We start from the raw sequence: 6,099 nt of genomic DNA, 5'->3' as shown, positions 1-6,099 counted from the left end.
GCGTTTTCCCCAGCCCTCCATACCACATTGTTTGAGCAACTGCCTCTTCTTCTCTGTGCACCTACTTGCAGCTGCTGGCACAGCACTGTGTTTATCTGCACACAGAGGGAGAGTAAAACCACATTGAAGAACACCATCGGCACAAGCACTGTGTTCCCAGGGTGCACTTTTCAGCTCCGTGTGCTGGTAAGGAGCCAGCAATCCTGCCTCAGAGATTTCTGCTGGCCAGCAGCAGGACTGCTCTGGAGCAGCACGCAATGGTGAAGTTTTCCTGCCTATTCAACCCACAGTCTTTGCAGCCTCAGCTGGAAACTCTTTCACCACCACCTGGCCATGGGTCAGTGATAAAATACTAAGCTTGGTCCCACTAAGCATTTCTGGATGATGTTGCAACAGCAATGGGAGAAATTCAGCTCAGAGTACCTATGCTTGGTGGTGTCAGTTATCACATAGCATGCTCTTCTTCCCATTTGACTTAAATTTTGAAAGTATAAATCGAGGAATATGACCTTAAATACAGTACTAAATTGGCAAAGATGGGGACTTCGTTATTGCTTCTACCAGTGTTTACAGTTTTGTAATAAATGGAGGAGAGACTGGTATTGGGTACAGATGGCCAAGGGCAAGTCCTTTGTTCAGTTTAATTTTTGTAAAATGGGGCTACACTGCCTTGACCAGCAAGGGAGGTACAGGGATTCCATAGTTACTCTCTAGCTGCCTTGACCATGGAAAGCAGAGGATAAATTTTCAAGTACTATCACAAAGAGGAGTTTATAGGAGGTTTGGGGTTTTTTTTATTGGATATATAAAGCACCAAAAAGTCTTTAAAGATTAATGAACACTACATAGAATTGAATAGACATTTTGAAATTCTATTTTAGTGTTATATGCAAGTCTTTACTTAGACATAAATTCCCAACAAGTTTGCTGAAAAGCAGTCAACTCATTCTCACATTAAAGGAGATTAGTTTTCACTTGCTGCATTAGAAATGTGCTCACCTAAGAGTATGTACCTCTCTGAATAGGCAAAGCCCCAAGTGAGTGAAGAAAATGCAGTTGCTGAGACCAGACCAGAAGGATTTGGGAGCACATCCACCCATGTCACTACAGATTCTCTTCAGGGGCTGCTGGGTCAAGTACAACGTGTGTCTGAGGACAACACTGAGGACAGAACTTCTTTCCTCTGTACACCACCAAAATAGTCCCAGGAGAAAGACTTCGTCTGCAGTGACTCTTCAGGGATTGGACACCAGCAGCCAATAACACTTTTCTTTCCATTATTGCTGTGAAAAAAAAAGAAACCACCAAATCCTCCAAAAGGAAATCTGAAAAGGTGCAATAAGAAGACAGTGAAGCCAGGAAATGGAAATGGACACTTTGGGATTGCTACAAGCATCTCTGGTTCAGTGAGATTTGCTGTGCTGCTGCTTTGTTGGCCTGAGAGATACATTAGAAAATGATATTTAGAAATCATAAATAATCTCATTATATTGCATCTGGTAGCATTCTGGAAAACATGGATAAAAGCAGTGGAGAACTGAGTTACAGAAACCCCCAGGGGCACAACTGAGGCAACACATGAAGGGAGAAAAAACCATAGATATTATGGATGGACAAATCTTGAGAATGTTTTAGGTTTGGATTCAAGCTCAACTGAAATTGAGATTGCCTGCTTGCCTTGTAGGGGTAACTCATAGATGCTGCATGTTGCTCCTTCCGTTGTAGAACTGAGGGTCTTAGAAATGGAAAATAGTATTAGCACTGGGCATCTAGTTCACAGCCCACCCAGGACTGACCCTGCAGGACTTTCCTGATCTTTAGGGCTGCAACCGTGTTCTACAGCTAAATTCAAAGCTTTATTTGGTATTCCCCTTGAATTTCCCATTTCTCATTCTATCTTCCATTCACAAATTTTAGATCACTGCTGAAAGTCAGTATCAAAGGGTGTCCAACTTCCCTGAACATAGGTCACATTGGTTTGTATAAGGCTGTGGCTGCATTTCTTATATATTGTTCCTTGATGCCAATACAACAAACACAGAATAGTCTGCCTGCTTAGAACTGAAAGTGGTGGACATCAAGAGAAACCTTCATGTGATCATGGCAGGCTCATACACTCACAAGGTGAATACGACCTGGATATCAGAAAGGAGAACGCAAAGAACTAAGGCCATATAAGAGCTAAGCCTTGCTCCCCCTCTCTGCCTCTTTCACTTTGTACTATTTATAAGCCCAAGTTGACAGCTTGAACTATGGTCACGTTAGGCAGATATTTACAGCCTTACATTTCTCCTATGACATTACAGAACCTCCCCACTATGTCCTGTGTGGTAGAAAACACAGATTCCAGAATTATTTTGTTCCCCAGTTTGGATCTGTGCATGAGTAGACCTAAGACAGGAGCCAGGGTCTTCATTTTTTCAACAGAAACCAAGTATGATAAATCAAGAATTACTATTAAACAGGTTTTTAACTCCACAAGTACAAGAAGATTTTTTTCCTTCCCAGATCATGGCAGTAACGGAAAAACTTCCCAACAGGGGCAGGCAGCTGAGGTAACTCCTAATAGTTCATGGTGTTTGTCTCACCCTAAATAAAGAACAAACTACTAGGCATTGCATAAAACCATTTATGTTGGTGTATAGACAATGTAACCAGTTTCATGTGCTTTCAGTTGTGAGTGTTCAATGGTTAGTTGCTGGATATATTTAGTCGCTATAAACAGTGCATACAATACTGTATGCAATGTAAACAACACATTTAATACAGCACATTTTACATCGAAGAAGTGAACATGTTTCCTTTCAAAGGCTCAGGTTTTTGTTGTTATGATTTTTATCTATGTGGTAGGAAGCTAGAACATCTCAGGCTCTTTCGAAGAAGTTCAAATTCTCCATGCAAGAAGAAGGGCAGCTTATTATTCATTATCCAAAGTAACTGAGCTATTCACAGGACATCTATACAGATTCTGTGTTGTCTCTTTCGCTGTGTGTGCATGGCTGGTTCTTTTTTATTTTGGATGTGTGCACTTTATTTCTATTTTTTTGTATAGGTTTCTTCAGGTTAGCTCAACCTCCTTTTACATTATCTTTAATTTTTTTTTACTTTTTAACTTTTCTCAGTTCATCAATTTTTTGTCTTGATTTCCTCTGGTCTTCTGTAAAACTTGACTTTGTAATGTTCACAGAGTTAGGAGTTGGAGTATTTTATGGGTAATACTACACCTGTGGGAAGTCAGGTAAAAAAGTGCAATAGTGTATAGAAGGGGAAGTGATTTATATTTAGTTTTCTAAGAAACATGACACTGTCAATGCACACATGGGACTCACAAACTCCAAAATTATCATCTGCAAGTATTCTGAAGTGTTTGCCATTGAACCTTTACTTCGTCTTCTGGCTTTCTTTTCACTGTGATAATGTATTGGTGTTTGGATGGATCTTTTATATGTCTCAGGAGCCACAGGTATTGTACTTTAACCCTGGAATCTTTAATAATTATCCATTGTAAATCCTGGGTAAGATTGCTGCACTTGTCTTTTTCTTCTTCATTTTGGGTAGCTTATTAGTAAATCTAGATTTCTTGTTGGGGTTACATGATACACATGATACACACAGTGTGTTCTATTCTTGCTGCCATTCTCACATTCCTGTATTGCAGGTTTTCTGCTGTTGAGTCATCCATGCTGTGATTTTGGTGAAAGCAACACAAAAGGTGTTTACCGGTTTCGCTGCCATTGATCATGTCCCTGGCTACCAGTACAGGCCTTTCTTTGCATTCTTTCTCTCATGTTCCTCTAGTGCTTTTACACACACATCTGTGCTCAGACTTCTTTCTAACTGTTCTTAATATTTCTGTATACAGACCCTCGCATAGCAACATAATATAAACCACGTAGTACAGTGCTGGCCCTGGTTTGGATGGTTGGCAGGCTGTATTTAAGTTTATGCAGGGTTAATTGTACTGCAACTTATTCCAGCTTTATTGGGAAAGTCAGATGCAGATAATTACATCATGTCTCCAATCACCAGACCACATTATCTATTTAATGTAGCACACTGACAGCAGGCAGTTTTCCTTTGCACTGGTTCCTGGGCCAGTTACACCAACTTAATGCAAATGTTCATGTGCAATTACCTGACTCCACATTGAGGGAAATGTTATAAACCAGCTCAGGTAGAACAGCAACTTGAGGCCATGTGACCACTCCTGCAACTACTCAGGCACCCCTGATTCTTACAAAGGAAACACTGGAAAGACTGTGGGTGCTGCAGAATGTCCACAGGGCTGTCATCAGTGCAGTCTGGAGGGAAAAGTCCTTCCCAGCCACAGGCACCTTCATTGAGAATGACTATGGGAGTAAACCTCCAGTTTAACAGCTGAACCAGCTCATTGGCTGAAGCAGCACTGCCCTCTCCATCATCCTAAAAGAAGGGCTGATGTTCTCTACTCACAGTCCTACTCAGGACGGCTTTGTGTGTCGGCAGTACTGTTGCACTCAGTCTGCTGGAAAACAGTGCCCTGAGGTGTATACATTGCTAGATGCTCAAGGACAGACATGACCAAACAGAGCCTAGGACTGCTTCTGGAAGCATCCAAGAGTATCCCACAGAAGTCACCCTATCTCAGCAAAGAAGGACATTATCCAGCTGAGTGTCGGAGCTTCCAAAATGCTCAACAAATTCAGAACATTACTGGAATAAGAACAGCATTTGTAGGAACTTCAACCAGTGTAAAATTACACGGTCCTAATCCTTTTCCCCCACAGCACGCAATGAGTTCCACATTGAGTCAGAAAAATAGACAAACTCAGTGCTCCAGAGATAGACCATTGCACAACTATCCCTACTGTGGTGGTTTATTACTCCTCCCTGACTCAGCTAGTGCCAACCATTACCCAACACAGAAGCCATGCTCATCATTGTGCTGTCAGAGCACAACAGCGTGCAGCCATGTGAACTGCTCTTTTCCTAGCAGAGGACAGATTAGTCCTCTGTTCAGACAGGTTAGAATTTCTGGAGATTTTTATTGTAGAAAGGAGCTAATATTTGAAGAGATGTGCTCCATACACTGTTTCTGTAATTTGTGACCATGTTGCTCTTCTGGGGTGATAAGAAACAGTTACTGACATGGAAAACCCAGCCTGGAAAAGAGTTCCAGGAATTTTAGGTGTATTCTATGCAGTTTCTTAGATAGTGATTACAGATAAGCAGTCAGAAAACTGAGTCACTTTTCAAGCAGAAGATTAATGGATCAGCAGCAACCTACAGAAACCCCTCCCAGCTGACCGACAGACAAGCTCTCAGAAATGGTCACTTCTGCGGACTGAAAGCGCTGGACTACAGAGCTGGCCAAAATGCCTGATCCTGCAGGCTGCTTCTTTCTAGAAGAAAAAGCGCTGAAGTAGTTAGATGTTCCTCTAGAGGAACATGTTCCTCTAATCAGTTCCTCTAGAGGAACTGTCTTATTTGTAGCAAATTATCCCTTGGCCACACCAGCACCCTCTTCATGAAGTTCTGGCACTGCTTTTGTAGCTGCGTTACTAGTACATCTGTAGCATGAAATGGACATGCTCAGATGTTCCTCTGCCCAGTCCTTGTTGTTTCATTCAGAATTATGTCCAAAAGCAGCATCCAGCAAAACTCATCTGCTATTGCTGATCTCACATGGGTCATGTGCTCTGGGTCAATGAACCTGACTGAGTTGGGGGAAAAATAATCTGAACACTTTTTAAATTTTTGCAATGGCAAATGCTATCTGTCAGCCCTCACCTACCTCAGTAAAACTTCTCCCAGTATGCAATAAAAATGTCGCTCTAGCAGATCATCTACCGTAATTTTCACTGTAGTCTATTTCAGATAATGGCTATGCACCTTAATTCATATTTATGTTTGTACCCTGAGCAATTTGCTTTAGCACACAGTGCTTACATTACCTTCAAAAACACTGTGGTGCATTGGAATGCAATGTCCGGGTGTTGCTGAGCTGCACTGACTGTGGTCACGGTGATATTTATGTCCTGTGCGTGTCAGTGTGCTAAGGAATGAAGCTAAACAAACTTTGCAAAGCTGGCAAACCCACTCTGATTATTTTTGCGCCAT

This window comes from Chiroxiphia lanceolata, chromosome 2 (assembly GCF_009829145.1).
Source record: "Chiroxiphia lanceolata isolate bChiLan1 chromosome 2, bChiLan1.pri, whole genome shotgun sequence".
Taxonomy (NCBI): domain Eukaryota; kingdom Metazoa; phylum Chordata; class Aves; order Passeriformes; family Pipridae; genus Chiroxiphia; species Chiroxiphia lanceolata.
This window is presented reverse-complemented; position numbering follows the sequence as displayed.